This window comes from Hipposideros armiger, unplaced genomic scaffold, assembly GCF_001890085.2.
Source record: "Hipposideros armiger isolate ML-2016 unplaced genomic scaffold, ASM189008v1 scaffold_114, whole genome shotgun sequence".
NCBI lineage: Eukaryota > Metazoa > Chordata > Mammalia > Chiroptera > Hipposideridae > Hipposideros > Hipposideros armiger.
The window spans coordinates 3,713,330-3,724,214 of NW_017731464.1; the positions used below are offsets into that span (position 1 = coordinate 3,713,330).

The 10,885-nt window shown below is 42.4% G+C and overlaps 1 pseudogene; it reads left to right on the forward strand.

The window, feature by feature from the left end:
- Window positions 1-9,567: 9,567 nt before the first annotated feature.
- On the forward strand, window positions 9,568-10,095 carry LOC109385391 (ferritin light chain pseudogene; annotated as a pseudogene).
- Window positions 10,096-10,885: the final 790 nt, after the last annotated feature.

Consider the following 10,885-nt stretch of genomic DNA (forward strand, 5'->3'; position numbering starts at 1 on the left):
TAGTAGCTTTTCTTAATTGGCTTGACAAAGACTGAATATGAAAATTCAGCAAGATGGCAAGAAATTTCATATGGAGGGTATTAGGGCATTTATTATAACTGCTCCTTTGATGATCACACAAGTGATGTCAAAAAGACCCTAAATGGTGCTTACTTCGGCAGCACATGTACTAAAAGTGGAACAATATAGAAAAGATCCCCTGCACAAAGATGACACACAAATTCATGAAGCATTCAATATTTCTTTTTCTTTCTTTCTTTCTTTCTTTCTTTCTTTCTTTCTTTCTTTCTTTCTTTCTTTCTTTCTTTCTTTCTTTCTTTCTTTCTCTCTTCTTTTTTTTTAAGATTTGATTGGGGAATTGGGGAAAGGGAACTCTGTTGGGGAAGGGGAACAGCCAAGTTGTTGTCCTTCAATCTTACTTGTGGAGGGCGCAGCTAGCTCAGCTCCAAGTCCAGTTGTCATCCAGCCAGCCATCAGGAGCTCAAGGCCTCTCAGCTCAAGGTCCCGTGTTCAATCTTAATTGTGGGTGGGCATAGCCCACTATCTCATGCAGGAGTCCAATCAGCAACTTTGTTGTTAGGAGCACGTACTCTCACCAGTTGAGCCATCCTGCCACCTGTTGGCAGCTCAGCGGCAGCTCAGCTCAGGTGCAGCTCACTGGCCCATGTGGGAATCAAACCAGCAACCATGTTGCTCAAAGTCTTGCTCTTAACCAACTGAGCCACTCAGCCGGCCTCCATATTTTTTAACAGAAATAAGACACTGCATGGAGAACACTGGTTACTCTGAGATCTGATATTCACCAGTAAGATGTAGTCAATCAATCACCTAAAGCTAATTTGAGCCCTTCAGAGCTAAAATCAGTACTATTACTAATATAACAACTTAAAATCAATAATAGAAAGATCAAACTGTTGACCTCTGACCCTTTTGCTTAGGCAAATTAGACCAACCTGAAGTCCCAATGCCAGATTGCAGACTCTGCCATGCCACTCAGAGTCTGTATGGCCATCTTGTCCACTGGTACAGCCCTAGTCCTTGTCTTCTTTCTAGAGCATCAAAGGAATCCAGCATTCTCCCTGGACAGTCTAAAACAGATAGCAATCCCTCTGCCCCACCATCCAGAGGCCAGACAAGTAACATAGACAAGTGATTATGGATCTTGGAGATTATGGATCACCAGAGGACAGGCTCCAATTGTTGGCAGTAGCAGCTGTGCAGTTCCAGACAATCATTGCCACAGTAGAGTTTAGGCCCACTGTACCAGATTTTCCAATTTTTAAGATAAACTAGGGATATGGAATTTAAAACTTGAAAAAGTTTTCCATCTGATTCCAGAATGTGTCAACATTCTGGAAAGTACACATAATGCATATCTGTGAACCCAATTTGGCCCATAAGCTATGACTTTGCCTTCTCTGGCCTTGAAGTTAGTTGGGACACTGGGAGAATCACATTTCTCCTGACTGGGACTATGGCTTTTCCCAATGAGACCATAATACTGTCCATTGTGTCCAGAACCGGAAGTGTTCCCCCTGAGGCTCATTCTCTGATTACCAGCTGCTTCTCTTGGTCAAGATGGATCAGGAGTTGGGTTGGGTGTTTCAAGGGAGTTTGCCTCTGCTCCTTGGTGATATTGAGGCAACAGCATCTTTGAAGTCCCCAACAGGCCTATTCAGGCTTGTCCTTGATGCTGGCATTGTTCCTATAGTTCAACATTAGAATGGAACTTTCTTCAATAAAAAGGACTCTGTGTCAATGAATCTCAAGCTAGTTTATGCATCAGAATCATCCAAGGAATAATTTTTAAAACAGAGTCCCGGATCTTATCCAGGAGAATCAGATTTAGTCAAAGGGTATGATGTCAGGCCGCAGTTCTCAAATGTTTTATTCTCAGGACCCCTTTGCATCCTTAAAAATTACTAAAGACCCCAAAGAGCTTGTGTTTATATGGGTTATATGTGTTTATATTTAGTGTATCAGAAATTTAAACTGAAAAATTATTATATACATATATATCAATTCATTTTAAAATTAAACCCACTGTATAAATATATATTTTTGTCCATAACAAATGTATTTCCCCAGACAAAATTGTTGTCATGAGAAGATTGGTATTGCTTTACAATTTTGAAAATGTCTTCAATGTCTGGCTTAATGTAAGACAGCTGTATTCTCTTATCTGCTTCTGCATTCAGCCCAGTGCAGTATGTTGTTTTGGTTGAAGTAGATGAAAAAAACGTGACCTTCAAACTTATAATTGAAAAGGAAAGACTTGTTTTAATAGCTTGTTCAGGTAATTGTAGATATTCTCAGATAGCACACTAAAACTCAATGTGTGATTGTTTCTTAAATGTTAGGAGCAAGGTGAAATCTTAAATCAAATCAATGAACTCTTTGTATTTAGTTAAAATCCATTGGCCTTCTTGAATTTTTAATGGATCTTTTAGCCAAGAGTGATTCTATTATATAATATCATGCATTTGCCATTTAGAAAATATTTGTTCACAGATCTAAATGTTGACACGTTTCAGTATTCAGCATCATATATCACGTAGCTTCTGGAATACTCCACTGTACACTTTGTAAGAGAATGAGAGCGATGAAAGCAAATTATGTCATTTTTTTTAAAGATTTTTATTGGGGAATTGGGGGGATGGGAACAGACAAGTTGCTGTCGTTTTTTTGTTCTTCAGTCTAGTTGTGGAGGACGTTGCTTCACTGGCCCAGGTTGGCACCATCACCTCGCTCTTCCTGGGCGAGGCAGATCAGTCGCTGGCTTCTGGATGGCCACTCACTACGGCTGCTGGCCGCTCATGCTGGCTGGCCACACACGGCAGCCCATTTCAACCCACTGCCACAAGGGCTGCAGCCTACGCCGTCACCGGCGACTCACGGCAGCCCAGCTCCAGGTTGAGCTGTTGTACAGCATCTTAGCTGTAGAGGGCAGTGTCACTGGCTGTCATATGTGGGATCCAAACCTGGGCCCTCTGGCATCCCAAGCCAGTTCTTAACCATTGCCCTACTCGGCCAGCCCAGCAAATTATGTCTTAGTATTATTATGAAAATATCTTTGACCTCTATGGACCCGATGGTGTAGCAAAAAGAGCCCTTGTCTATAAATACAGAGGGTGCCAAAAAAAGTATACACATTTTAAGAAAGGAAAACTATATTAAAATTGTAATATATACCAATAACAAAAGATGAATACAAGTCACGTTTGACTTCTGCAATTACAAGAGGTGCTCAAAGTCATTACCTTCAACGTAATGACATTTCTGATTACGGCAAACTACTGCTTGAGCAAAGTTGACCAAAGTGTCCACTTGTATACATTTTTTTTGCACCCCTGGTATATAGATCTGGATTCTACCTCAGGCTGCACTACTGACTAGCTCAGTGACCTTAAGAAATTTTTCTTGAGAAGGAATGCTGGGCGAAGCACAGACACACAGGGGGAATGCCATGTGAAGATGGAGGCAGAAATTACACTGATATATCCCCAAAGCCAAGGAAGACCAAGAATTTCTGGCAACTACTTGAAGCTAGGAGAGATACATTGAATGCACTCTTCTCCAGAGCCTTTGGATAAGGTACTGCCCTGTCAATACCTTGTACTTGTGGTTCCCAGAACAGTGAGAGAATAAATTTTGGTTGTCTTAAACCATAAAGAAAGAAAGAAGAAAGGAAGAAAGAGAGAGAGAGAGAGAGAGAGAGAGAGAGAGAGAGAGAGAGAGAGAGAGAGAGAGAAAGTTTCCTCACCTTTCTATTGCTCAGTTTATCAACTGTAAAATGGAAATTTGTAACTTAAGTCAGTGTTTATCACTGAGGCACCACTGATGTTCAAGGCAGAAAAAAATTGTTGCTATGAGGGACTATTCCTCATACTACAGGACGTTCAATATCCCTGGCTCTTCTATGAAATACAAATAGTGCAACCCCAACCTCAATCGTTATAACACACCCAGACCCTCAAGAGAACCCTTTGGAAGGGGATATTGCCTACAGTCTAGATCTATGGAATTAAATAAGCTCTAATCTTCTTTTATTACTGAAGCCAATTCTATTAAAAAGTGGGAAAATGACCTAAAATAATTTAACATATTTTGAATTTTTTTTTTGATATGTGTGTGTACATGGTGTTGTCGGCACTTTTAAATATATTTCATTTGAACAAATATTTGTGACCATTTTAGTGACATGGAAGGTAACAAAATTAGAAGAGCTGGAGTAGGGGCAGGAAGGGGAAAATAGAAATTGGGAGGAAATTCAGATTTTCCTGGCCACATTTTTATAAGTGTAGGATTCTTAAAATCTTTCATAGTGGATAGTGCCTCGCACATTCACTTGTGCAGCTGCCCAGAGGTGTGGAAGGAAGAGTTGAGTTCTCCCTAAACTACCAAGCTTTGAGGGACCTACAGATAGTTATGCAATCCTGCCTCAGCCAACTCGGCCCCCTTCCTGCTTCTGAAGGGACAATGTGACACAGTGGCTAATAGCCTCAGTGCTGTGCCAGCCTGTCTGCTGTTACTTAACCTCTTTACACCTGAGTTCCTTTGTTTGCCAACTGAGAAGAATAAAAGCAACTTACAGACTTACTGTGAGGATTTAATGTTTTAATGCACACAAAGTACTTGGAATAGGGTGTGCCAAAGGGTAAGGAAGCAATAAACGTCCATTAATAGTATAACTAAGGAAAGGCAGGAAGCCCCACTCTCCTTCACTGAAAACCCTGGGCCACCTTTGGTGTTTTGTTCACCTTTCCCTGTTAATTTTCCCATTCTTTTCCCATAAGGCTGAACATAAAGCTGATTTTATCACACTTTCATGTGTACACGTGGATATTGGCCATGAGAGGGGGATGTGCCATCTTACAACCCTGGAATGGCTTCAGCACAGAGCTCTCTGGAAACCCTCCTAATGTCCATGCTAAGTGAAGGCAAAGAAATTTCCCAATGCCCAATAGAGCTGGCATACTAGAATTTTAGGTGGTTGGAACACACATTTTTAAATGAGGCTGATCTGAAACTATCTCTGTTGACAATGAAAGTCCCACAGAAACAGGCCAAAATGGGACTCCCAAATTTTTTTGCTTTGCAGTGACCACTGAGAAGAAAATTCCAGATTAAATAAAAGAAAGCTCCCTTGCCAGGACGGTTCCAAAGCAAGCATTTGAAAAGGTTTGGAAATGAATCTTGGAGGAGTGCCGCCTCTTCTAGATTTGACAGTTCATGCAAAGGTTGTATCTTCTTATCCTCCTTCAGAAAGAAAGATTGATTTACATTTGTGCATTCTGCTCTTTGTAGAACTCCCCCAGGCTTCAGAGAATTTTCACTTTCACATCACCAGAGAAATGAAGGTGGCGGGGAGATAAGAAAGCAAAGGCACTTACCTCTAGGGTTAATTGTGGATCTATTTGCAATTGGGCTTCTGGTTGACTCATGGAGTTCTGAGAGAAGAATTCTGACAGATGTGTATATTCCATCAGCCTTGCACAGATAAGGAGAAGGTGACCTCATGGTAAAGCTTCTGTATGTTTGTATTTCAGAATAAACACTCTCTAGTGGAACTTCTACATCTGTGTTTCTTAATTCTGTTCTTAAGTGGCCCAGACCTTTAGCCACTCTTTCCTCAAGAATCTACTAATGACCAATTTACATACTTGATTGGCAAGATGAGTTTATGGTCTCATCCAACTCTGAAAGCATATAAATTTATAGATTTGTAGATCTGACAGTGGCTTTGAATTCATCTAGTTCAACCCTCTTAGTTTCGACATGGAAGTTGAAGCCAGAAAGGCTAAATGAACTTCCTAGATCAGGTATTGCTTTCATAACAGGAAGGAGTCAAGAACTCCCAAACCATAACGCTTTCTACTATTTACTCCAGGGTTCTCAAAATTGGGGTTCATGTGCTCCCCTGGCAATGTACAGCTATGTGCACAAGATCCACAAAAGTGAGGCATCTTCCTAGAACTTCAATTTTACCCTAAGGCCAATACTGAAAACAATTTTCATAACACGTGTACCACTGTTCATATCACACATATTATATTATTCCCAGCTCCCAGGACAGTGCCTGACAGAGCAGGTAATCAATGAATATTTGTTGGATGAAGAAATAAATAAATGTTAAAAATGTGATAGATTGTCAAAAATTTTAACTTGCAGTGGCTTGCGAGATGTCAGTGGAAATATCTGAGAAAACTACAGTGGTGTTAAAACCAGGTGTCTCAAAGAAGCAGCTATATCGTGGCCATGTGCCTCATTACAAAATCTTTCTATATATTAGCAAAGTCCAATGTATTTTGAAATCGATGAATAGGGAAATTGCCTCCTTTGTTCATCTCTTTGGAATCCAGCTTCTCCCCTTTCCTCCTACCTACAAAATCTTTTCTTATCACTTCCCCAGGGAAGGCTTCCCTGAACTCCTTAGACTAAACAAAATCCTCCAGTTTTGTGCTTCACTGGACCCTGCCCTTCTCCTTTGTAACATTCAACACAGTTGATTAATGTCTGTCTTCCCAGATAGATTAAGTTTCCTTCATGAAGCATGACTCATGTTGATCTCACTCATTGTCTGATATGTCTAATGCCTTGACCAGGACTGGAACATGGTAGGTACTCAATAGTAGGGAATGGAGATGCCTGGTTTATTCTGCTATAATCCAGAAGCAATGCCTTCTAGAATACCAGCAGCTTACTTCACACTATATTCTAGACAGTGTCTCCTGCTGTTCTACTCTCAGAAGCTGAAATTACTGCAGGTCAGTGACTCTTCAGATCCAGTGGCCACTCACTGTGACTCAAGCTATTTGTCCATCTCTTTCCACAAGAGTCGCTGATTCCCAGGGTTGATCTATTTCCGAATTGAGAGCTATTGGAGGTAGGGAGTCCAGCAAGGAAGTTGATGAAAAAAGACCTGGCCTGGGGCAGATCCCAGATCCCTGAAGACCCCTCCCCCATTTCCATTTTATCCTAATTTATCAGCCTCTCCAAGTTTCATTCTCCTGTGTGTCATGGATCCACTGTCCATCTGTCCATCCATTCTCTGGCTTATATTCTCAAGTCACCTTGTCTCCTTGTTCTTTCAGCTAATCCACAAGGCAAAGCTCTTAGCCTGGATTTACATTACTTTCTGCCTTCCTCACTCTTGCTCTGGGGCTGTTTTGGGGGGAAATCACACAGCCAGGAGATGGACATAGACTCTCCATGATTTCATAGTCTCTAGACCACCAGACTGTGCAATAATCCTCTCAAGTATCACCAGCCATCTCCATCTTCTACTTGGTGAAGGAGTGTTCCAAGCCTTTAATTATCTTTTCATGCTCTGGCCCCTTTGTCCTGCCTATGGATCTCACCTACCACTGCTGCTTCACCAATAAAAATTAGGTCCCTTTGTCTGTGTTGTATAGAGCACAGGTGTGCACAGCTGAGAGTGAGCATGAAATGGTTACATGTAAGCCCTCGGGGTGCTACATCCAGGGGGTGATGAGACAGGATCAAACGTGATTAAGATCAAAATAAGAAATAATAGCTAACATTTACTAAGCTCTTACTAAGTGCTAGGCAGTGCTCCAAGGCTGTCACCTTATTTAATCCTCATGGCAACGTCATGAAGTGGCAGGTGAAAACAGATGCCTGGCTCATTCCTTGCTTCTTTTCTAATTTAGTTCATACCTATAGCATGGCTCATCATTGGTCTGAACAAACCAAGATGTCCTGCTCTGCTTTGCCAGGTGTGCACTTCCCCAGCTGCTTTTATAGCAATAGGTGGCCACGCAATTGTTCTGAGCAACGGGAAGTCAACACAGGTCTTCTGGGGATTTTTTTTTTCCTAAATGAAAGAAAACAGTGCCTCAGAAAGAGAAAGGCATACGTCCTCTGCTCCTTGACTTTGAATGCGATCAAGTGGCTTGGCGCTAAAGTGACCATTTTGGAAAACTGTGGTGACCAGCATGAGATAAGCCAAAAGGTGAGGTTGGTAAGGGACAGAAAAGCATGGGAAGAGCCTGAGCCCCTAAGATATTGTGGAGCTGTCCTCCCATACCTGTACTACCTACTTCCAGATTTCTCATTAGGAGAGGTAATCACATGTCTTCATTGCCTGGGTCACTCTTAGCTGCGTGTCCTTTTATTTGCAACCAAATGCTCTGAACAGAATCAGATTATTATGATTATTAGAAGAAGAAACTAAGGCTTAGAGGTGAGTGACTTTGCTAAGGTTGGTAAGTGGGAGGGAGGCTGGCATTGAACACAAGCAGTTAGACTCCAGGGCCTGCTCTCAGGACTCTGTCTGTATCTGTCAGGTTACTACACTTGTATGATACAGAATTGGAAGATGAGCAAAGAAAGAGAGAGGTAGATAAAGGGAAGTAATCAGGAGAAGACAAACAAGAGAAGCTAGACTGATATACTGATTAAAGAGGTGGCAAGAGGGCCAGGCGAGTGGCTCAGTTGGTTAAGAGTTGGCTTGGGACGCCAGATTTGAGCAGCAGGGCCTGGGTTAGGATCCCACATGTGGCCAGTGATGCTGTGCCCTCTACAACTAAGATAGTGAACAACAGCTCCACCTAGAGCTGGGCTGCCATGACTTGCCGGAGTCAGTGTAGTCTGCAGCCCCTGCTCCGGTGGGCTGCCGTGAGCTACCACGAGTGGCTGGCAGCCAGCGTGAGCAGCCGGCAGCCAGCATGAGCTGCTGTGAGCGGTGGTCCAATGGCCAGTGAGCAACTGCCTAACCTGGGAAAAGCGCAATGATAATACCAACATGGGCCAGTAAAGCAACGCCCTCCACAACTAGACTGAAGATCAAAAGGACAGCAACTTGTCTATACCCCTTCCCCGATTCCCCAATGCTATTCCCCTCCCCCAATTCAATTAAAAAAAAAAAAGGTGGCAAGGGAAGAAGGTAGGGGGAGTTCAGATTAAACACAGAAATCAACCAAACATCTCTGCTGTGGGTAGAGAAAGTGATTTTGAGACTGGGATGAGGGTGGAGCATAAAAGATCAGATAAGAGAAGTTACTGCTGGAGGTGGGGGGAAGGTGTTTCCAAAGATAGAAGTCAATTAGAAGAATTCTTCTTTAAAAAAAAAATGCTCTGGGCTTCCTGTTCTATTTTCAGTGTAATGTGGAGACAAGAGAAGTTCCATAGAGAGTGGCCCACATGGGCTCAGAACCATAGATCACTATGAAATAATAAACACCCAATGGCTTCTGTACAGCAGATGGACAATATGGCCACATTGTAAAGCAGAATGAATAGCCCCTATGTTCAGTGACTGCAGTGTTACTTACAATAGCCAAAATATGGAAGCAACCTTGTGCCCATTAGTAGATGATTGGATAAAGAAGTGGTACACACAGTGCCCTCAATGGTTCCCCCGGATCTGTCTCTTGCTTCAACAGTGTTTGGACAGAACAGATGCAGAGATGCCCCTTTTTCCAGCTGCTGACCACCCTCTAACCTCTTTTCCAGTCTCAACCTTCAGAACCATCTCAGCCATCGACAGCTTCTGAGATCAGCCAACACTGTTTTTTGAGCTTAAATCCTTATTGCCAAGCAACCATGAGCTCTCAAGTTCATTAGAATTATTCCACCCAGGTGGAGGCCGCCATCAACTGCCTGGTCAACCTGCATCTGCGGGCCTCATACACCTCCCTCTCTTTGGGCTTCTATTTTGACTGCGACGATGTGGCTCTGGAGGACGTGGGCCAGTTCTTCTGCAAATTGGCCAAGGAGAAGCGAGATAGTGCCTAGCGTCTCTTGAAGATGCAAAACCAGCATGGTGGCAATGCTCTCTTCCAGGACCTGCAGAAGCCTCTCCAAGATGAGTGGGATAAAACTCAGGATGCCATGGAAGCCGCCATCGTCATGGAGAAGAGCCTGAACCAGGCCCTTTTGGATCTGCATGCCCTGGGCTCTGCCCGCACAGACCCACATCTCTGTGGCTTCCGGGAGAACCACTTCCTGAACGAAAAGGTGAAACTCATCAAGAAGATGGGCAACCACCTGACTAACCTCCGCAAGCTGGCCAGCCCCCAGGCCGGCCTTGGTGAGTATCTGTTCTAAAGGCTCACCCTCACCCACGACTAAGAGTCTTGGGAGCCCAGAGGCCTTTGAGGGGCCCCTCTGCATCCTCCTGGCATTGGGCCTCTGCCTGAGCCTCTCCCTGCAACCGCTAGGCGGCCTTCTAACCACCCTGGAGCCCTCTCCTATGCCATGGACCAAATTGAAACAACAAAGCTTTTCACAGAAAAAACAAATAAAGTGGTATTACACACATAGTTGTATACAATAGAATATCACTGCCATAAAAAGAATGAAATCTACTATTTGTGACAACATGGATAGACCTAGAGGGTATTATACTAAGTGAAATAAGTTATACTGAGAAAAACAAATACCATATGATTTCACTTATATGTGAAATCTAAAGAACAAAATAAGTGAGCAAACAAAACAGAAACAGAGTCATATATACAGAGAATGAACTGATGGTTACCAGAGGGGAGGATGGTTGAGGGGCTGGGTGAAAAAGATGAAAGGACTAAGAAGTACAAATTAGTAGTTACAAAATAGTCATGAGGATGCAAAGTACAGTATGGGGAATATAGTCAATAATATTGTAAAAACCATGCATAGTGTAAAGTGGGTACTCGATTTATTGGGGAGATCACTTCATAAATTATATAAATGTTTAAACACTACACTGCACACCCGAAACTAGTGTAAAATAATATTGAATATAAACTATAATTAAAAGAAATTGTCACGAGATTTATAGTACAACATAGGGAATATAGTCAATAATATTGTAATAACTATTACAATGTCATATGGGTAATAAACTTATTGAGGTTGTCACTTTGTGAGGTATATAAAT